Consider the following 23515-nt stretch of genomic DNA (forward strand, 5'->3'; position numbering starts at 1 on the left):
TACAGAGCTAAACATACTAGCGCTGTTGGGATGATCATTGTTACGGAGATTGCGCTGTTCATTTTCTAAGCTGCTGCTGGTGGGTCTGAAGGAGTTAGGAGAGTATCCTATTTTTAACAATAATTAGCACTTATCTGGATCTTTGTGCTTTATAGAAAAGAGCCAATACATGCCCATTTTACAGATGGAGAAATTGAACTTCAGAAGAGTGATGTAATGTGATCGGTGCTTCACTGTGAGGGACGTTATGCAAGTAGGAAATATAGGTACTCCAGGTTCTTACTTCCAGAACCTGGAGAGGTTCAGGCTGCAAGGTCTCCCTTGGACTTTGCTACAGAGGGTGACCACACAGACCAACAAGAGAGCTGAGAGCCCAGAAGCCCTCCACCTCTGTCTCTTATTTGGTCTAATTTGTGTTAGTTGCTTTCTTGAGCCGCTCTAGCTGGATTTTAAGATTGCTTTTCTGTGTGAAGTTTTTTTAATGTGTTTGGTTATGTTTTGTCTTTCATTGCAAGAACAGGAGATAAAAAAACTCTAATAATAGAAGGAAAATATTCCCATGTGCTACAGGTTGGTGAGACAAAACCAGGGAAAGGAAAAGAATATAAAAGAAAATCTGGTTATCAAGTGAAAATCATATTCCAGAGATGTTGCACGCCTTGCGGTGCAAGCTTTTCTCCCTGAGCTGTGATTACTGGAGGATAGCTCTAGCCTTACTGCATCCCCTGCACACCTTCCTCATGCTATTACAGAACAAACATGTGTTGCCTTCCTCCTCTTCCTCTCTAGCACCCTGTTCTTGTATTCTTCTTTTCTTGAGGGAGAGGTAGATGTGCACGTGTCTGTGTAGTGGAAGGAAATGACAGAATCAGAGACTGAACAGAAGTCTTGGCTGAGTTACAGATAATATAAGGTAGAACAAATTCCCACGTGCATTTCTGAGAGTGGTGCACCATTCTCCTAGAGGCAAGGGGCTGCCACATTCCTGCCCCCCCATTTTCCACAGGGCAAGGAATATTACATTGTCTGAATTGTGCATGAAGCAAAGGTGAAAGGTGAAAGATGTATTTATATGGAAGGCAGCCACAGTAAGGCTGGAACAAAATTATTAAGGTAAGATAAGGTGATGGGTAGGCCAGGCTGCAGCAAAGAGCAATGCATTTTCATCTGCCCTTCTGAGTTGTTTCATAGAGCAAGATCTGTGTTGGTTATTAAGGCAGAGGGCAGAGCCCCATGGAAATGCAGAGCTGGTCTCTATCTTAGTGAAATCTAAAATCCAGCAGTAACCAGGTACTAAGGAATTTCCTTGGAGACCCCAGGTATGGAAACACAGAATAAGTTGCTGGGATGCAGTCAGGAGAGCAAAAGCCTAAAAAGCATGAGGATGCTGTTTGTCATCTTTTAGAGGAGAGTGCTTTTCACTGAGCTGTGGCCACAAGCGTAGGAATCTGGAGCTATATTTCTGTGGATTATGTATGGGTTGTGGCTATGCAATTTATTGGGATACAAGACCCACCCTGTCAAGGCTGTAATTAGTTTCTGGAAATCATTTAGTAGAGATTATATATCTTTGTGTGTGTCTGTATACATGTATTTGTATACATGCATGCGCACACATGTAGAGAATGTACACAACAGCTATTGAATAGTTCTGAGTGGGCTGGATCTGCTAAATGTTATTTCTGTGGCTCCCTTTTAGTGTTTATGCAGTGGGACAATCTGTCTGCCCATGAGTGCTTTTCTTGTGTAGTCACCCAATCAGCTTACCACAGGAGGCCCCAGAGTAACTTGATGAAGTTGTGCATTCACCTGCTACCACTGTGTGACGTCCAACAGAAATACTTTTGTGTTGTGTGGCGCAGCATTAGGACAGGAGAGGGGTAGGTTTTGTACAAGCCCTAAAGAAGACAAGTCTGAGCTTTGATAGCAGAAACCACAAAGATGAAAAATCAGAGCCGCCTTGCTCCTCGTGTTTGTAGCACCCCAAACAACTCCTTAAACATGAGGAATAACATAAAAGTTACTCTCTTCCGTACTCTCTTCCTCACTCTCTGCTGTCCACAAGAGCACCACACATTTCCTAACTGTCACTACCACTTCTCTGCTGAAATTTTGTCTGTTAATTAAAGAGCTAAGGCCAGTGATGAGCGTGACTGTGATCTGCAGCCACTGCCCCAACGTTCATACTCTGCTTCTTCTCTAGTTTCATAGCCCATGTGCATTTTGTACAGTGTGTCAGGAGATGTTTGTTTCTTTCTGTTTAGGAAAGTGAAATGTATAGATCAAATGTTGGAAGCCATTAAAAGTACTTTAAATCAGGGACAGCACTGATGTAAGGGCATTAATGAGGGACAGCCCATGGTGTTTGGCAGTATTGATTCTAGTGTTAGGTGGCTGTTAAAAACATTAAGCATCTGATCCATACTTTTTACCAGCTTAAGCAGAGCAGGGGTAAACATCTGAGCACATGCTAAATGACAAGGCTTTGATGTTGCTTTTGTGGGTATTGAACCTAGGGGATGCATTTCTCTTTCAGCTTGTCTTCCCTGGAGTTTGACATCCAGTGCAAAGAGCACTGAGACTTTACACCTGCTCGGCATGGAAGAGGCATATGGCAGCATGGTATGGAGAGATCATCCTGTTTAAGCACCAGGACTAAGTGATAGAATAAAATCCTCTCAATGTTTTTGCGGAAGTTCTTTACCTTCTTCTGTCAGTTAAACACTATCATCTAAGTAACAATAGTGGATTTCCAATGTGTAATGTCTTTCTTGTACCTTTACTAGTATTTCTGGCTCATGTTTGGGTAATTGAAATGATGTGGGTTTTTTGGCTTCTTAGGCATTTTTTGCTTCACACTTTTAATAGTGACTGTATTGTGAGCTTTAAATATGGAAGAATAATAGGGGAGAATCCAACTCATTTTCCAACATCTAAAACATTTGGTTTGAGCATTGGGGCAAGAGGTAGGAAGGTCTTCCCTTGCCTAATGAACCGTGCATTTGCATCTAGCTTCCTCTACCAGCTTGAATAAGACTCTCTCAGCTGTGTCATAACTACTCTCCATTGATGGAGATTCTCTATTAGTTCAAGCACAGAGGTAAAGACATGCCATACAGTGTTGTGAATTTCCACATAATAAAATATATAGTTTCTGCCTCAGCAACCTTGTGATCTAAATCTTATTCCTGCTGTTGCTGGGGAGCTGTGAGACGGCCATAGGGTACAGGAGAGTGCCAGCCTGGTGGTGGCACATCTGTTGTGTTACTCTGTCTCAGACCCTTTGCCCAGGCCTGGATTAGAGTGCTCAGTCAGAAGCTGTCACTGTGTAGCCTAGACAGTGGTGGGATTCCTGTGGGTGTAATATGTTCAAGCTGTGAGTTGGCATGTCATTCATAATGACTGACGGCTTCAGATGATAAAGAGAAAGTGTTGTCAGGCTTCATTGGCAGGCCAGGAAGGAGGACAGTGGCTGTAACTTGGAGGCTTGTCTAGAAAGGACAAAGTATGGATACCTGCAGGGAGGGGTGAAGGGGAAGCCACTCAGGCATTTTGAGGTACATTTCTTTTTCTTTGCTTGAGAGCAGATCTGGGTGCTTTTAGAGTGGAATTGATGGGCGGGAGGGGGGAGGTAGATCTCCAGAGATGTACCGAGGCACCAGCTGTGGGGAGGGACATGAAGAGCCAGTGAACATAAAAAATGGATGCAGAGTAGAAGAGTCTTTCAAGCTGGCTTTCATTACATGGGATCAATGAATAACGTGTGTCAGGGAAAAGACAGGTCCCTAGTAGCAGTACGTAGTTCCTGCACCCTGAGCTGTAATTTAGAACCAGGTGAAATTAAAACCATTTTTAAAAAGGCACAAAACTTTACAGTTTTATTCTCTGGATTTTGTACCTGCTCACATCTTGCTTTGTGAGAAACCCTGATAAAACAGGTATTTTGCTTTGCATGAAAATGGTGCTGAGGGCAATGATTTACAAAGCTTCTGAAGGAAGTTTACTTAGAAAGTGACTCATTTTTACTGAGAAAACATGCACGCTTTGAGAGTGACAGTGTTTATGTTTTGAAGAGATGGGACCATTTTTAACATGATAATCAGGGCAGAGGGGAGCAGGGAGATGAAAGTGATGCCATTTTTAGGAGTTTAGGTTTTACACATTTGCTGGAATTTCTGTAGACAAGTAAGGTGATCTTGAGCAGTGGCTGACCTTTCTGTGCCACACAGCAGAGCACTGTGCAGGGCACATTGGCCCAGCTCCACACAACTGGTGTCTCTGCAATGTTTAGAGCAGATCTGTGCAGAGATATGTGCTGTTCTCCTCGCAGCAGTGTTGTGGTATCCAAATCGAGCTGTTGGTCTCAGCCTCTCAGCAGGAACACGGTGCTTTCCAGATGTGCTGCACCTGACACTGATGCAGCTTGGATACGGCTGTTTCATGGCTTTCTGAAAGAGACTCTTCCATCTGCTGCTTTTTTTTCTGGCCATATTGTAGGGCTCAGTTGTGTCCTTCATGTTTTGGGAGGATGCATACGTTGAAGATCGTAAAATGCTCTGCTAACAGGCAGGTTGGAAGTCTTGGTTCCAAAAGGTTGTGGTCAGGATCCAGAAAAGCACTTTGGTGTTTAAAGTGCAGCTTAAGTGGTACGGAAAACTGCTTGGGCATCATAGGTGCCTGGGACACTGTACCTATCTGCTTTCTGGTAAAATTTTACTAAGAGGTCTCCTACTCTGCTCCTGTGTGTGCCCAGAAGTGCAGCTGACTTAGCTGCACTGAATTCCTGTGTGGTTTTCTCTTGTCTGAGCTTTTTGGGTATCCTTGTGCATAACTTCTCAGGTGGAGATGATGGGGTAGGAAGAGAATGGCAGAGGCCACATTGGTGGGTATGCTTTTTAGGCCCTGTACACCTTTTGAGACCTTTGAATTTCTGTCTTTAAGCTCAGAAAATTTACCTTCTTCCAGCCACTGTGTGAATACAATGTTCACAGTCCCAGTCTGCTGTCTCTGAGTCCTTTATTCTGGGTACTGCAGAGGCTCAGAAGCCTTTCATCAACCCTGGGCCTCTAGAAGTTTGAACTGTGTATGCAATGGGAAAGTGACCTGTCATTTAATGGTGGTTGTCATCAGTTGGTCTAATTCCCACTCAACCACTGTTGAAAGCAATTTTACTACTAATGAACGTGGGACAAGTGGTTTCCAGTAGCTGCCACTGTGATTGAAACGTGGTGGAATATGAACTCAAGCCTATTTGCTCAAATAATAATGGAAACAATTTTTAATCCTTTGTGGCTGCAGAATTAGAACTGCGGGATGTAGAAATTAAGATGCATTTGAAATACTTTTCACTCTTACTCAAGTCAAAAGAACTGTGGTAGAAGAGAGATACATCTTACATGGCTAAATGTTTTTACAGAAATGTTTAAATAGTCCAAAAGTGCATTCTTTATTTCAGATGATGTGTGAGCTGGAAAGGTATAAACTTCAGATCACAGGCTGAGTTTACAAGGTCGGCAATTAGGGAAGGAAAACCCATCATTTTTTTCTTGAATATTAAGTGTACATAATATGAGACCCATAATGGCATTTGAACTGAGCTGCTTTCCTAGCATAATTGCACTCTAGTTATTTTAAATAACATGTAAGGAGATATCAGTTATTAGCAACTTTAGGTATACAGGTAAGTTTTTCAAACAATGTCTTTGTCAGCTTTTAGGGTAGAGATCAGCTAGAGAAAAAACAGCACAACTGAATGTGGTTTACATTTTGAAAGCATGTAAGTCCTCTTTGCAGCCGTTTCAGTTTTACACGACAGAATTGTTCTCACAGTCTGTATGTGCGGCGTGTGTATTGGCAACCCCATATGCAACATAATGCTTATTGTAAGGCCAAAGCTACTGCCAGTCCATGAGACTTGCCCATGAGAAAGGTCTCGGGCCCAGAGAAGCAGTGCAGAGGGAAGAGGGACTGGTTGGCTCTGCAGGTCTGTGTTTTCAGCCTGCAGGCCTTCGGGATCCGGACGTTAATGCTTGCCTCATTGAGCTGATGGTTCTCGGGGAAGTTGTGTTTACACTGTGCGTATACAGCAATAAAATTTACCCTCCTCTGGCTTTCACTGTCACTGCCAAGTCTGGTAATTAATCAAGACTGTACTGTGGTCGACTTTTTCTTATTTTCCTTTCCCCCTTTCTGAAGTGAGTAATGAAGAATGATGTCTTCACTTCTTCACCTCCACATCTCCTCGCCTGCTGAACACTTGAACTAGTCCCTTTGACAAGCAGCCTGCACCAGGGAGAAAGTGCCACAGATGACAAATGTGGCTCTGGATTTTGGCAAGCGTGAGGTTGGCTTTGTGGCACTTCTCCATTTGCCACCATCAATCTTTCTCTGTCAAAGTCCTTTTTGTCCTGTCATTGTTGCTGTTTGTTTCACATTATGCATTGAGTCCTGCCTCTGCACAGGCTGGCTGGAAACTGCACTTGTGCAGCACACTAGGAAAAAACCTCCTCTAACCAGTGGGGCAAAGTGCCATAATGATGGTTAATAGGGGTCAATGCTGCAGGTCTGAAGTGGCTATTAAGAAGGAAGACAGGGAAGAGGTTCTCTGTGAATTTCAGTTTATTTTCCAGCCCCTGCTCTCAATCTTCTTTCCCTGCACAACAAAGTTAAAAGAATCTTGAAGATTAAAACCAAGTCACAATCTAAGGTCTGCTGTAGAAACCAGGAGGTGTTTCTTCTTTTTTTTTTTTCTTTCACACAAAAAGGTTAGGTTTTAAAATATAAGAAGTTGTCACTGTAATAGCAACATCTGGTAATCAGTCATAGTTTCTACCCAAGTATCACAGCTCAGATTATTTCAATCATCTGAGAATTAATCCTCAGAATCCCTCTAGGGTAGATACCAACATCATCATCCTCATATTTGAAAGGAAGGGAAACTAGTACTCGAATGGGAAGAGACTTTAGGTTTCATGAAGAATTGGTGACCAGTCTGGAATGCAAATAGGTCTACCAAGACTGTGGAGGTATTCTGTAGGCAATAGTTAACAGAAGTATAAGAAAATAAATTGTATAATTGATACCTAGCACCATCACAGTGTAAGAATGACTTTCCATGAAAGAACCAGAGGTTCTAATCTGTTCTTCATTAAGATCCTTGTTTTTAAGTTCACTTGTTAAGGCAGCTGTGGTTTTGGGACATTTTTGAAGAGAAGATGATGATTTGATGTGTGTTGAAGTCCTTTACTGACATGGTTTGCTAGACTAAAATGAATTTAATTGCTTTATAGTAATTTGAATTATTCACAACTGTTAATTTAATAGAATAACTTTACAAAATCAGAGAGCTGGTCATTTCACAATGGTGCTGTGTAATTTAATATATTAGGAGGTTCCAGTGAAGATGCTGCATAAGTTGAAAATAATATGTCTAATTCTTCATACACGTTAAAAGCCTAAAGAGGAGATCCAGTTCCTATCTTGTATTACCCCAGGACAACCATTGCACCAACTCTTATTTTAATGGTGAGTTCACAAGGCAAGACTTCACATAGACAAATAGACACAAATGCATAAATTGTGGCCATAACCTTTAACTGTTGCTGTTGAAGAACTAGTCTCTTCTCTTTCCACTTAAACTTTAGTGGAAGGGAGGAAATGTCACAAAACATGGCTATTTCTGCCCCATAATAGCAGAAAGGAATAAAAGAGGCCTCAAACCCAACAATACAACAAGCAACAAAAGGTATAAAAGCATTGATGTAAGTTACTCTTTCTGAATATTTAAATATCTTCTGATTACAAGCATCTACATATTCAAACTCTTTGGACGGTATCGAGCCCTATTTTCTCATAAGAATTTATCTTGCTTCATTTTCCAGTACTCAGCTAATTCTTCTTGTTATGCTGTTTTCTGTTAGGTTGAAAAAGCCTTTTAACTCTCAAGTGTTTTCATCCATTGAACATGTTCACACTTTCACACAAAGCCTCAAGTTGACTCTGGACGTATTTGTATTACGTGGTGTAGTGGTCAGTGGTTCCACCTCTGGGCTGGTGGGAATTTAGTCCAGTAAATCCACATGTGATGCAAAGGTTATGATAATGGTCTGTTATATTTGGCATGCTCAGAGTTTTAAAAGAGGTTTTTTGAAAAGCTGAAAAGGCAGGAGCAGTGATACATCTTCATACAGATAAGAAATGTTGCACCTTCTTTCTTTGTAAATCTGATTCCTGAACCCTCACTGATCTTTATATAAATTGCTTGTACTGTATGAATTTTGTGATTCTGTAATTGTGAGTCTCGTGAACTCTGTTTCTCATATATTTAGAATCTATTTGACAATATGTAAACTAGACATACAACATTCATAAATTGGCTTTTTTCCTCTGTTCTAATTCCTCAAGCATATGGCCTCATACAGTAAATACACCCTACCATGTGCCAGAACATACAGTATATGTGTGTGTATATACACACACACACACTGAGGGACAATCTGTCGTTTTTCTCCTTTCACTAAAAGCATTCTTTGCTTTCATGTGGGTTTATATGAACAAACTAAATATGTACAACTTGACTAATCTGTGACTAAGTAGGGGTGCGATAATTACTTAAAATCAAGGAGTGAGAAGTGTTGCTCACAGTGAACCATAGCAAAAGAAGGTACAACAAGGGAAAAGAGAAATCGTAAGAAAGGAAGTTTCAGCTGAATATGGCAGAGGGAAAATCTCATGGTAGTAAGATCCACCATGTGTAAGTGGTGGTATTTTTACTGGTTGTTTATTCAGACTTGCACAAAACTGCTGGATAATTCTTGTTCATTGGTACACAGTGCTGTAACTCCCATGTGTTGCAGGGATTCCTTGCTAGCCTAGGCCAAAGTACAGGATAATGTGCTTGCTGATCATGAGATGAGGTTATAAAGAACACGCTTAGCTGTTAAGGAAGGAAAATTGCATTGTGACTTTGTTCCTGTTATCACCAGTAAAGACAAGTGACCTGGCTGGCTGGCATCAACAGCGTTCAGGAAGTGGCTTTGACCAGGCCTGCTGTGAGGTGACAGCAATTGGGTGCTAGCATTGGACCACATCTTTTGATAGTTCTTGACAGTATTTGGGAGACAGCTTCTGAACATACTCACTGGGGGGTGTTGACAGTACTTAGCAGGTGGTTCCTGACAATATTGGCCATAGGCATTGCCATTAGTAAGGACCCAGCAATTGTTTCAAGGACCATTTTTCTGATGATTATAAAACATGCGTGGTTGTAGACTCAGGTTGATAATACCAGACTAGAAGCCAAAAATGGTCTGTCTTTCCTCTGGTTCCATGAGTTGATGAGAAAGTCTACGCAACAGTTATCTGGATGGAGAATGCACTGAAGTGAGGATCAACAATGGTGCTTCCCTCATTGGAAGTTGAAGTGAGGGAGGGGAAGGGATAGCTGCAGACAGAGAGATTTACTCACCTCTCTCGTTCTGTGTCTACTGCAAAGGTAACGATACACTTTTCCTGAGTGGTAGAATTGTACAGAATCCCACATTTTCCAGTCTCTGCTAAGCTGGGATGTATGAATAAGGCAGCATGGAGTCGCTGTGTGAGCTGACATGTCATTACAGGAAGAGGTTTCGCCTTCTGAATAGCTTCTTCTCAGACTTCTCTTAGGGATATTAAATCTCTGTTTTGTCATCATTTTTGTCCATGAATTGCTTCTGTTGGGTGATTTGCAAAGTGTAGGGAAAGAGGTAATGTTGTTTATCTGCTACGGTTCATGAATTTCAGTGGCCTGTGGAATCAGTAGGCTGGAGAGCACTAGTGTGCCCCCAGCTCTGTAGTTTTCTACATATTTTCAACAAAAGAATCTGGAGATGTACTTTTTACTGCAGCCTTGTTTTTACACTCCCTGTGACTGTGTTCCAGCTTGACAGTCTCATGTGTGAATGTGAGTCATTGTGCTCTAGAAGATGTTACACATTGTTCTCAATCTAATTTTATATTTGGTCCTTACATAATATGGTGACTGGTACCTCCTATGTGGACAAATGCCAACAGTGTTTGCTCCAAAACTCTTCACACTGAAATGTGAACTTTATTATTGAGAAATTGATCCCTCTGTGGCATGTTTCAAGCTGGGCAACTTCAGGTTTTAAAGATCACTGCTCCAGCCAGTGAAGCTCTTTATGTTTCTGTTCATTTTTGACAACTCTTTCTTTATTTATATTGCAGCTGCCTTATGCTAGTCACTGGTTAAAACATGTTGCAAAGATGTGGTCCCTTTCCCAAAGAGATGCTATTTGAAAAATAAGTTGACAGATGACAGGCAGAGATGATCAGCGGACTGGGATAGTGCAGATTAAGGTGACTATTCCAACCAAGGCAATCTGCAGGAACCACAGCACACTAACCTTGCTGAAACTGGGACACTTATCAACACTTATTCTGTGGTAACTTACTACTTTAGCAAGTATATAAAAAAAATCCTTACATTAAAAAGAAAAATGCAAGAGAAGAGGAAAACAGCCTTTCACTTCAAATGCTTGGAAACTCTAACGATGAAGGCAGTGTCTACGTTGAATAGCAGAGGATTGATATGTTTGACATTAACAGCTCTGAGCATGCAGTTGGCATAGCCAGAACAGTGCAGTGTTAGCTGAGCCCATTCTTGTCCAGTACAACTGCTGGTATATGTTTATGAGAGGATACAGAAGTGTAATGTGCTTTTCTAGATGTCTGGAAAAGCCCTAGCTATTCATGGGAAGCAGCTCTGATACTGTCATTTTCTTTGCCATTCTTCAGTATTAATCATCTTAATACAAAACATTGAGTGCAAATTCTGCAATAATGCTACATCTTCAATTGATTCTCATGCCACAATAGAAGTTAGTAGTATTACTTTTATTTCTCATATAATGTAATTGTATATTGTTATATACTACATTATTATATGCTATTATATGTCACATAATAACATTTTATTATATATTTTCATATAACGTGGATGTTGGAAGAGGCTTAGGAAGAGCCATTCGGTAGTCACTGAAGATGTCAGGGAGGAGCTGGCTTCCTTCAGCAGCAGATGCCAGGATTGTATTGTCAGGCTATAGATTTTTCTTGGTCATGACTGTAGAATGGAAACACTTGGAGATAAAAATATACATGTCTCTATCAATAAGAGGGAAGGGGGTTTGTTTAATTTGGGAGTACTAACTGCTCTAAACTTACTTCTGTTTGGATTTACAAAGGCTCTTTCTAATCATGTGATATACAGTAAAAAAAAATTTTCAAGATGTTATCGTGAGATGCCAGTGCAACCCAATAAACAAGCACTCATTTAATGAGCACTAGCAATTCTGGCTCTTTTACCAGATGCTCTTAAAGCTTTCTTGCAAGGCTTTCTCTTTCTGTGAAGAATATCAGTCTACATGAACAGCTATATAGGAGAAAAGTGGTCCAGAAATTAATATTCTCAGAAATACCTTATTATGAACATTTCCAGAATTGTAGCCCAGTTCTACACTCCTTATTCCTAAAAAGGACTTCGGATTTGTTTGTTTTGGGTTTTTTTTTTAAATGCAAACCCTATGGATTAATAGTAATTATAACACCCTGCTCATGTGCAGCATTTCTTGTCTGAAGAACTCAAAGCACCTCAAAGTATTCCTGCCCCTTTCATAAACTATTAATAGAAGGTAGAGGAGACATGTAAATGACTTGCTCAAGATGGACTGGCAAAGATGTAGCAGATCCAGGAATAAAAATCAGAAGTCCTTCTGTGTTCCTCTTTCCTTTCTGACCTCTTGTTCATAGTGTGGCTATTGTGTACAACATAATGTTTTGTACTCATGTATCTTTTTTCCTAGTCTTTTTTATCTGCATTTCCATTGATATTATTTTAGTATCTGTAAGGTTAATAACCAGTCTGAAAGAAAATAGGTAATACTGGACATTATTTCTGTTATTTGCCCTCTCACCTCAGCGTCTTCACCTCTATCAATCTGTCTCTATTGATGTAAAAATGCTTTGAAAGTTGGCTTCTGCTTACAATGAAGTCAGTATAATTCTCCTGTCAGTCCTGGTGGGGCAATTTTGAAGCTGTTAGTGAGCAAGTATGCAAAGTTGTGCAGGGTGCACAACTACATTTTGGGGTTCAACTTGAGCCTTATGTTTTGTTTGTTGTGACTGACCCTACTAATTGCCTGAAGGACAAGCCTAAAGGACTTTTTCCTTTGGTTTTTTTTGGTCAGACGCATAGGGAAGTTATTTTGTTCCTCCTCTGCCATCAGAAGGCAGTAAGACACTGCCACCAATACTGAGGTGGTATTAGAATTCATTGAGTTAAGGAGCATGTGCCATGTGTTTATTGATTTACCCATGTGTCATAAGCAGGGAGCATAGATGAAGCTGGGGAGAACCAAACCAAAACAACAGCACTTGGAAGTTTGATCTTGTTTTGTTTGGAGGTAGAGTCTTCTGTGCCTTTTTCTGCCCCATCAGGACTGTCTTGGGCGCGGTGGCACTTGGTTGTGCTGGTATAACTCTGCTGGAGCTGCCCTTGGTGTGCACTGGGGGCAGAAAGGAAGCCCTGCTGGATCTGTGGTTCTGGTTCTGTGCAGCTGGGAGGCTAAATCAGTGATGCAAAGTATCCTTTGCTTACCCTTTTGGAGAGACATTGCCTCTCATCTTCACTGGGAACAGTTAGTCCCACTCATCTCCTCCATTAGTGCTGCTCTCCTTAAGTTTTTGGGTTTGACTCCCGTGTTCAGTTCCTACCATAGCAGTGGCTCCTGCTGCCATCCCTGTCTTTAGTTACCTATGAAAGTGCAGTGTGATGTGATTTATTTTTATTTTGGTACGCAGAACACTAGTTCCTTGAAGAGAAAAGAAGGTTCTTCAGATGCCACATAGGAGGAAGGTACTCAGGGATTTGGCTATAGGAGCATTCAGTGGACTTTGTATCAGGTTTTTTATTACTATTTTTTACTGTAAAATCACATTGTGTTTTTTCTGTCAGACAAGCCAGACCTCAAATGCAAATAACAATCAAAAATATTTTTCTGTGAACAGTTTCTGATACAAGTATAAAATTGTTCCTTTTACCTCTTTTTCCATTTTTTCTCATTCCACATTACATGTCACTTGCTATAATATTCACAGAAGAAAAACACAGAAGGGACTCAGTGCAACCAGCTCTATATTTATCTATCTGAATAATAACAAAATTCAGAGGTGTTTGTCTAGTCCTATATTTAATAATGAAATGCTACAAAATGTTTTTGGATTTTCTGTCTTCCAAATATCTCAAAGTACTTGATCTTCACCATTACGAGTCAAACTCAAGTCCAGGAAAAGATTTTGTGAGATGCCCACAGCTGACATCCAGCAGAAAATAGAGCTGAGGACAGGATCTATGTCCTGAACCCTCGGGCCACTCTGCCATCCTCACTGCAACAACTGTCGGATGTGTTCCCTCTTCTCCCCTGTCCCTGCTGTTCCAAGGTCGTGAATCAGGGAATTAAGCTTCAGGAGCAGGCAGCTCTGCTTGTGAGGCCCCCTGAGCTGAAGCCTTGTTCTGCAATTAGTGCCGCCTCAGCAAGCAAGCTCAGACAGTGAAACAAAGAGAAGCCCTTCCAAACTGCAGTCCTTATCTCTGCAGACTTTCTTCCCAATCCTGTGAGCACCACGTAGCAATAGGATACTGAGAGATGCAGACAGAAGTAGATTCACTCATCCTACGGTTGCTGCAGGGTTGCTCAGGAGTATCTATCTTGAAAGGCCAACCTGCAGCATCGAGGCATCAGAATATTGTCTTAGCCCCGCAGAGTGCAATGCAAATAATACAGTGTGGTGGTACATTGCTCTCATAGTGGAGATTAAAGTTAACAGAATGCGGAAGTATCATCAAAGTAGTGATCACTACTATGAAAATTCATTAATAAGCTGGTTTTTTTTAATTTTAAGTTGTGGATTTGATAGTAAGGTGTGGAAGAGATCTATTGGAATGTCTTTAGTTTTTGACTTACAGAGGTGGGTGGACTACATCTAAGCTATATAAAAAAGTAACTAAGAAAAGCAAGCCGATTGTCATTTGGCTGAAAATCACTGTACAGAGATCTACAAGAGAGGCCCAAAAATGTTTGAGTGTATACAAAATTTTCAGTTGCAACCTTTCCAGGTTGAAAACTGTTATTAGATCACCAGTCTCCTGAGAACGTATCATTGCTTCCTTCCAGTTGTAAAAGTCCCAGGTAAACAAAGTATCTGCTGATGTGACAGACCGTTGGGTGTGTGGTCATGAGGCTGTAGTAACCGTCTGTCATAGCTCCACAGGCACGCTGTGCCTCTGACCTTTTCACAGTCGTTCTGGGGTTTTAATTCTTAGTACTCAGCCATTGGACTTGACTAGTGTTCAAGGGAGAGCGGTGCAGCTCCACTGGTCCTTGATGAACTACTTGGCTTCACAGCCCCTGTTTGTTACTGGTGTTCTTCCAGCAAGGCTAAAGGTGTGTAAGACCCTCATGGGAGACGGACTTCTTTTGGTTCTGCTTAACAACAAATAGTGGCCGCAACAGCCTTGTTACAGCATGGCAGATTACTAGAAATTTCAAAGGCAGCGTTGGAAATTTTCTAGCTAAGGAGAAAAAAGCAAAGCATGCGCATGCATATTTTGCTGTGGTTAGTTGTCCTTCTTTTTCCAAACATGGAACATTGCAACTATTTATTGCAGGAGGGAGCCCAAGGCTTTAGTTTTCCAAGTCATCAACTTGCTTCTTCAGTGCAATATGCAGTTCAGGTGTTATTACACGTTCAGACTTCTTTGGCTGAAGTTTGTTAAGAGCTAATAGTCATATGATGTTCCTCCATTCTGTTTTCCAGTTAACTGCAGAGCGGCAGACTTTAATCAGTCAAGTCTATAATTTACTATGGGTGAATTACTAATACCTAATTTTACTATCCTATTTCAGAGAAAAAAAAAAAGGGCTTCTTCAGTCACAGGAGGTTGCTGTTAAGAAATCATTGGTAAACTGAGGCATGAATATGCTTCAATGAGATACTAACAGCATTTGCTGCTGCTTGCAAGGAGGGCAAAAATGACATTTTGGAGGTTGAGTGCTATGACCAATGTGATAAGTTGAATTTTACAAGCTCCCTGTTTTAGAAGCTTCACTGAGATTTTTCAGATCTGTTGCGTCCCTACAGTGGTGTAGGACTGGTTGTTAAACCAGTATTAAACCGGTATTTCAGACATTTCTGGGCTTGCATGAGAGATCCAAACAGTTACTTTCCTTGCGATATCTCAGAATTTATTCTGTAATTATTAAAAAGTGGGGAAGTTAAACAAATTCCAGGAACACTCCTGTTGGAAAAGCATTATGTACTATAATTGTTGGTTTTATTATTATTTCATGGCTTTCCAGATGTTCTAAAATCCAGTAAATATTTCAGAGCATTTGAAGCTTTTCCAAATTGATCGTCCTATCTGTGATCACAGACTGGGATCAGGAGGACTGTAACAATGCAGGTTACAGTGCAGTAGCACTGAAATGAGTGGCAGCAGCAGAAAGGGAATTGGTTACATCTTGCTCAAAACATTTGGCAGTTGTCACATTTAGATGCAGGAACAGATGAGCCATTGATTTGATTGAGCAGGGAAGTTCTTGTTTCATTGTTCCTCTGTAAAAATTTTCATTCAGATTATGGAATTTGATAGGTTCCTTAATTAAAGGGAGCTGCTTTTTTTTTTTAAAGAGAGATTTTGATTGTATTTGGATCTTAGTCTTTTGGTAAGTGGTGTTTAACAAGAGGATGCAAAAGTCTGGCTTCTCTGTACATCTGTTGATCCAGCTGAGGTAGCATCTCTTGCAGCCTCCTTTGAAAAGGAGAATTGCAAGAAGCATAAAAAATTAAATTAATTAAATTGTGATTGTAATTTTGCAGAGGGATTCTGGTCTTACATTTTTGGAACAGGGAGGTATTTTTCAAACTTCCTTAACTAAATATCATATTGCCAATCATTGCAGCTGTGTGTGCTGTGCAGTTTGCTGTTTTCATGTTATTATAGGGTATAAGAAGCTCACCAGGAATCAAGAGTAGGGAAATGAACTGTAAAGTTTTTGTGAATTACCTCCTTTGTAGAGAAATGTCCTTCAGACCACATGTGATGGACCTAGGCTAGTTAATATCCCACGGTTAGACCTAGCTAGAGCTCTGCATAGAAGATACGTCATTTACCATAAGTGTGGTGTTCGTCTGGGTGTCAGAAAGCCCTGCCCATTCTAATGACAGTTTCCATAGCAGCTAATGCACTTCAGAAAAAGGGAAGACAGGAATCAAAGTTATGACTAACATGGCTGTCCCAAGCTCGTGATGGTATAAACTGCGGCACCCACATTGTCACGGCAAGTCACTGAATGCTACACTAGAGCAATTAAACTCTCCTTTTTCCTAAGAGACGGTTCTGATTAGTCATTGCTAATACCTTAGCTTCATTGAATTCATGAGAAAGAGCTGGGTTTGCCAAAGTAAGCCCCTTCACCCAGAGTCAATACTGGCTCAAAACTTATACTGGCTTAAGTCTGCATCCTGGAGTTCTAATGATCTCTTGTTGGAATTATACTTGATTTGTGGTCACGGGATTTAACTTAATAACCAGCCTCTATGTTGACCTATTGTATTAGCTGCATTGTGTGTACTCTGGATTTGGTGGCAAACATCCTGGTGGAGCACAATAATGAATCTGTGCCATTTTGTTGCTGGAAGTATCCATCAGTACAGGGGAACGTACCTGAAGGAGTATATTACCATCACTGGTCTTTGTGGCACACAAGCTTCCCCATTGATGCTACAAAGGACTTCCTGTAACCTTTCATTTTAGCTCTTACTACTTGAATTTTATGTGAATCTGTCTGAATCAACAGTTCTCGTCTATTTGACTGAGACTCAGTTCAGTAAGGATGTATATGTAACTGTTTGCTGATACACATTCAAATTTAGATTTCCAGCCTGAGGTTCAGTGGTGGGGGGATGTGGGCTTGGTATCTTCCCTTTTTCTAAAATGGACAACTAAAAGACACCAGGTGAATTCAGCCTTGGAAATGCCCATGTTTGCTCTGAAGGAAATTTGGCTCGCGCTCTCAGATGTAGCGGCCTACGTGAGGATGGATGAGACCTGGCCAGCATAATTGTGATGCTAACTGTGCTGCCTCGGGTACCAAAAGTCAGACAGTTTGAATCTTGGCCAGCGTGTAATGGTTACCCCAGTGTGCTGGTGACTTGTTTGTTCTTGGCAAGTCTCACTAGAAGCCATGTATTGCAATCAGTAAAGGATGGGTAAGAGTGACAGAGTTGTTTATGGGGCTCTCTTTTGTATGAGTGCTACCAGTTCTTAGTTGTTTCTTTCCAGGTATTCATGTATTCTTGCATATACAAGGGCTGGCACTAGTTCCACTTAATTGTTTAGGAAAAGGGGTTTCCAGTGTGTCCTTTCTGGCTTTTTTCCACAGTCCTGGGGGGATGTCTTTTCTATCTAACAGTCTGCAGATTTTTAAGTGCTTTATAAAGCACACCTTCTGGGAGAGGGTACTGGCCTGACATCTAGAAGGTCTGTTTATTCTTTCAGTTCAGCCTCCACTTCCTGTTTGATCCTGGCCTCCTCATTTCACATTCTCTTTGCTTTAATTCCATCTTTTGTTGAATGGAAAAACTACTTCTTCCCCTTCCTGTTGAAAGATGCTCTCTAAGCATTATCATCACCACCCTTGGACCAGTCCAAGGAGGACAGTCAGTCTCCCATTATGTTTTGTGCTCCCACACCAGCTGTTGTGCTGATGTGTTACAGATGAGATTTTGGAAGAGAGAGGAGTGTCTAAGATTGTAGTTTCAAGTCTTAGATTTTGTTTGCATTTTCTCCTTTCGGTAACTCATAGATACCCATTTCTCAGTTCTTTCTTCATCTATCTTGAAGCAACCCAATTACACCAGTTGAACAGATACTAGAGACAGGACAACCTGCAGAGTTTTCCCCAAGGTTTAAAAGCAGGTGGAAAAGCCATTTCTCACCTACCAGTGCCAGAATCAGGAAGCAAGAAGTGAATCAAAGGACTCCTGAGATGCAGCAGAGGAACAAAGCAGTCAGCAGTGAACACTGACAAAAGCCACTCAAGCCTGGAGACCCAAATTTATATTCCCTTGTCTTCCTAGGAGATTGTGTGGCCACAATGATCAGGACAGCTCTTTTCAATAAGATTAAAGATGGAAAAGGTCTAGAAAGTCTCAACTAGTTCATTCATCCTGGAGCACAGGTTGTCCCCATGCAGGATAATCCCAGTGGCTTTTATGTCTCTAGTTTCACCTCGGGCAGTGAGGTTTCTGGCATATTGACTCTTTAGGTTAGAGCAATAGTGTCTCTCTAAACAAGAAAAGCAGTTTCTTGTTGGATCTTTTAGTACGTTCCCTTAGGCTGAACAGTGACCAGTCACATTATTTTTCCTATGTCCAGGAGAGGCTACCCCACTCCTCCTGTTCTACTGCTTAAAGAGAAGTAGATGTCATTGTACTATCATGAATTCTCTGAAACGATGGGCACTTTTATGCTAAGGGACTTTACGTTGGCTTTTTTTAAAAAAAGCTGGTATAAACCACAGACTCTCTTTGCACCAGATTTCCCTAAAGATTGGAAAGAGTTTATGCTCAGAAAGCAAGCTTCAAAACATCTCTAGTGAGCATGGAAGATGTGATAGTAAAGGAAAAAATCCAAGGATGGTATAAGGGGGAAGGGAGCGGGGAAGAGAGTGAAGCAAAAGAGAAAATACATAGAAAACTCTGGGAGTAGGGGAGAAATTCTCTTGAGGGTACAGTCTGACTTTACAGTCAAACACATTTCCCAGGGCTGCATGAATCAGTACCCCAGTGGGCAGCAGCATGTATGGACTTGCTTATAATTTGCTAGCAATCTCTCTTGCCCTTGCAGCTTCTTGTTTTCTCTTCTCCCTTTCATTCTCCCTGCTGGTCTTTAGCATGTTCTCAGAAGCTAATGCTGGCCTCTAATATGACTGAAGAGCTACTGCAACCAAACTCACTGAGAAATTATTTTTAATGAGCAAAAGTGTTGCACTGAAGCAGTGAATTCCTCCTCTAACACAACAAAGAAGATCCTTACACTGGAAATCCTGCAGTGAAAGCTCTTCAGATGAATAGCTTGTTAGAGGATAAAGCAGTTAGGTGAATAAAAGCCTGATTACGTACCTGGAGGTAGAATGTAATAAGAATCAGAACAAGTAAATTAATAATTTGGCTGCTGCTTTTGACTGTGGGCTGTGCCTGAGCAGTCTTAGCCAATACCTGCTTCTGAAAAAGCAGAAGTATTACAAGAGGCAGAGTATTCAGAAGAGGATTTTGATCTGCATTTGTCTGCCTGCTCATTTGTCTCTGAGCTGGGACTGTAAAGTGGGAAGGAGGCATTTCAAGCTGTTGTCTACATGAGGTGGTCAGTTTGGACAGGGCACATGACATCTCCAGTTGCACTGAGACTCTCTGATGGTAATGTGACAGAATGACATGACATCTCTGCACAGCCTGGCAGTGTGATGGCACTGCATTAAATAGATGTGGCAGGGGAGTGGAGTGCTTTCACCCTTATTGTGAACATCATGTTCCCTTTGGTCAGATGGGGCTAATGCTCAAAAATGCGCAGCACACTGCCGGGCTCCCAGAGCTTCCAGTTTTAAGGAACTGCTGCCTCCCCTGAGCTGCCTGCTCTAATCGCAGTCCCCAGGCAGCATTTATTTAGCTTGGAGTAAGTGGTTAGTGTTAACCTCACACAGACTTAAGTGCTGCTTGTGCAGCGCTTCCCATTTATTTATTCCTTTTTCTCGTTACGGTCTAACCCCATTTCCCTTGGGCATTTGTGCTGGATTTCTTTTTCTCTCCTTTTTTTTTTTTTGTCTGTTGAGGTCTTTCCCTCCCAGCCAGCACTCATATAGAGAAATCCAGGTATAAGTGTGAAAAGCTCACATACCCAATAAGCCATAATTTGTTTGGGATATGCCCACTGGGTCATTATAGACCATTCCAGATTAGTGCTCCCAAGGAGAAGGAAAATTCTGGAATCTGTTCCCAATCTGGAAAGTACGCCCTCTCCATTTGGCAGCACAAGGCTATCCTTCATCTAAATACATCTAAAAAGGCCAGTGCCAACTGAGACTACCTCCCTCGTGCTCGTGACCACTCAGCTTGCCATCATTATCCTGGGTAACTCCTATCACTAACCTGCTACAGTTCCCAAAATGGGGATGGCACTGCCGCCTCTTTGGAGTGACTGGTAAGCTGCTATACGCAGCCTAGACAGTTAGCAAAACTTTTCTGTCCAGACCAGCTCATGAATGGCTCTGTTTCTGATCCAGTTGAATTTCTCACCTTTTCTTGTTGAATATAGCTGGACTTTGCATTTACAGTGTGGCTTCTGTTTGGCTGCAGGGAGAATCTCATCTCTGTGTTAAAGACAAAGTAGTAATTTTCCCCAATGCCTGGCACACACAGAGGAGTAATCTTTTATGTTTTCCCCAATGGTAATTGCTCCCTCCTCTCTCTTCTGTTTTTTCAGACAAACAGTATTAGGAGATGAGCTCTGAGCAAGCCTCTAAATGAAACATGTCATTGCTTTCACCTGTAGTTTTGCACAAAGCCTCTGAAGTTTTAGCTGTTGTGAATCTGTTCATCTACTTGTCACAGATCTCCCTGCTGCATTAGTTATCAGATAGTGTGACTCTGCCTACCTTTTTTTCTACTTTGTAACTAAAAATAGCATAGTATTCACTTTATTAAGATAATTTAATGTAAATCGATGGCAACAGGGCTTTTTCTTTAAGACTTTCTCTCTGATGGTCTTAAATCACATTTATGCATGTTAGTGACTTAACTAATAGCTCCCAATGGAGGAACACGAGGAATAAGAAATTTTCCTAAGGTTATACAGGGAGTCAGTGTCAGAGTCCCTTCCAGATGAATCCTGTCTGTTGGCTTTGGGTTAAACTTTTACCAGGGAGTTCGCTTGTGTTGTAACAAATTATACTATGCTAAGAACCTAACTGAATCAAATGTCTAGAATTTTACATTTTAGTAAGTGAAAAGCACAGAAGAGGACAGAAATAATAATGTCTTTTTTTCATAGAATTTTTTGGGTGAGTGTGCTTGCCATCTCGTCTGGATAGGAAGAACTTTACAGTTTGTGTGTCTAATGTGCTGTCTCTCTTCGATATATAAAATACAGATGTGCCTGAAGTGTTATGTCACCATCAAAGCACGCCAGTGTCAGCAAGTGCAAATATGCATCCTTCTTTACTTTTCTGTTCTGTAAGAAACTAAAAAAAATAGATTATTATCCAGACACACACATTCATTTTACTTCCTTATTCCCTCAAATTTAATCTGGACCAAAATTTGCACTTTTATTTCAATTAAAATGGTTTTGTTTGGTTTTTAAAGGGGGAAAAAGACAGCTTTCCTTGTGGCAATACTGCTGTAGGTAATCAGGAAATACTGTGCAAACGTGGCTCAGTGTGGTGTTATCAAAAGTAAGTGCTGAGGTTTGATTGGGTAGTGTTTTATATTTTCTTCTTCACCCCATTTTGGGATATTGTGTAAGTCAAGCTAATGTAGCCAAAGCCCTGCTTTCTGAACTATGAGTGTAAATCTAGGGTATACCACTTAAAAAAAAGCTCTAGCATTCAGGAGTAATTACCCCAAATATTGCTGTAGCGTGGTTGTTGTAAGCAGCAGTGGAAGTCTTTATAATAAACTAAACTGCATTCTCTGGGATTGTTGCAGATTTATAACATTATAACAGTTGAATAATTTGTTCCATTTCATGTTACTCTTCCATCTGCTGGGACACTTCAGCACAGCAGCATCCAGGCACACTGATACTATCATATTTTCAAGTAGGGTACTGATTTAAATGAATATATTCTCTCTACATAGAAACTAATCCATGGAGATTCCCCTTGAGGCTGTTATTCAGGCTGAGCACCCAAAAGCCTGGCCTGGCACCCATTACAGAGGGGGGTGGAAGCAGAGCACAGCAGCTGCAGTTGGGCTCCCTGGCAACAACTGGATTTGGCCTGCACACTTACGTAACCTCAGCCCTGCATCCTCTAACAGCAGGCATCTTTGAGTGCTAAAGTAAAGACAATAATTTTTCCTAGGGGCTTAAGCAGGTCATGAATTTCTTCCTGCAATGAGCAGGCAGTCTGAAGCGACAGACCCTGTCCCGGCATATTCTAGTGAGAACTGCTTCTGAGAGGAGAGGATGTGGTAGAGTGGCCAGGTGCTGTGTGGGACTGATAGTCAACTATGAAAAATATTTGGAAGGGAAAATACAGTTACTTCTTTTTCAGTGCTCAGGGAAAGGGGCTGTTTAGACAAGGAGAGCTGCTCAACCCAGCAGCATTCCTCTCAGCTTCGCTTTCTGTCTGCAAGCTTTGAGAAGTTTATGGAAGAGCATCTGAGCAGTGTCTAATGGAGAATTAGGCAGGGATGCTTGCAGAGAAAGGAGCAGAAGATGGGCTTTCATAACTGAAACAGAAAGATAAGGAAATATGTTTGTAGCAGAGGAGTGGTGAAAAGGGAGCCCTGAGAATAGGCTTAGGAGCCAGGGGCTCAAATTCGATTTCTCACAACATGTTCTTTTGGTAAGTCACATCACCCATCTGCCTGATTTTTCTTATCTGTATAATGGGGGACATATTATAGATCTCTGTTTAAGGGGAGGTCTGAGAATTAATGGATGCTGATAGAGCGCCTGGAAAATGAAAAATGCTGAGTATTACCACAGCAAATAGTAACCCCTTTGACTCATTTATGATCTTATAACCACCAAATGTCTCTCTGGCTTCCTGTCATTTCAACTAAGCCTCCTTCTGATCCTATTAAACACCAGGGGGAAGATCCTCAGCTAGTGTCAGTTGTCACAGCTCCATTGACTTCAATTATTTCTCTTGCGCAACATATTTCATCCAAAGCACTTCAAGTATTTGAGAGATATTGGCCAATTAAGCTCCACAACCTCTGTGAGAGGTACAGAGTCACACCACAGTTAGAGAAACTTAGAAAAGAAAGGTTAATCAATTTACCCAAGGTCGGGAAGGAAGCGTAACAGAGATAAGAGAACAGACCAAGAGTTGTGCTCCTAATTCTGGAGGTCGCCTTGGCCAGGTTTTGCTCTGTGTATCGGGGTTCATCTCAAGCCACTATTCAAGGCTCTGCCTTTTCCAGGTTCTTACTGGTGTGAGACAGAGGAGGACTTGCTTCCTTTTCATGCTTTCATACGCTTTTTGTTTTTATCGTTCCCATTTTATTTGAGGTATCGTAGGAAGAGAATTATGGAGGCTACGCATATACGAGCTGATTCCTCAGCTGGTATAAATTAGAAGGACTTCCCAAAGGCAATGGGAATATGATGACTTATACCTCAGGATCTGGACCCTGGGGCTTATTTCTGACAGAGTGTGTCTATAAGATGCCT

General features: G+C 41.3%; 1 protein-coding gene and 1 long non-coding RNA gene across 5 annotated transcripts in view; one reads left to right on the forward strand and one right to left on the reverse strand.

Moving 5' to 3' along the window:
* Positions 1–23515, forward strand: part of NRXN3 (neurexin 3) — a 971499-nt gene that overhangs the window by 548792 nt on the left and 399192 nt on the right. The window lies entirely within an intron of this gene.
* The window catches only part of LOC135315013 (uncharacterized), a 37257-nt gene continuing 26684 nt past the window's right edge, over positions 12943–23515 (reverse strand). For all 3 annotated transcript variants that reach the window (XR_010374444.1, XR_010374445.1, XR_010374443.1), the window contains one exon: positions 12943–14875. This is a non-coding gene — a long non-coding RNA (uncharacterized LOC135315013). The remainder of the gene's footprint in view (positions 14876–23515) is intronic.

Source organism: Phalacrocorax carbo, chromosome 9 (genome assembly GCF_963921805.1).
Source record: "Phalacrocorax carbo chromosome 9, bPhaCar2.1, whole genome shotgun sequence".
NCBI lineage: Eukaryota > Metazoa > Chordata > Aves > Suliformes > Phalacrocoracidae > Phalacrocorax > Phalacrocorax carbo.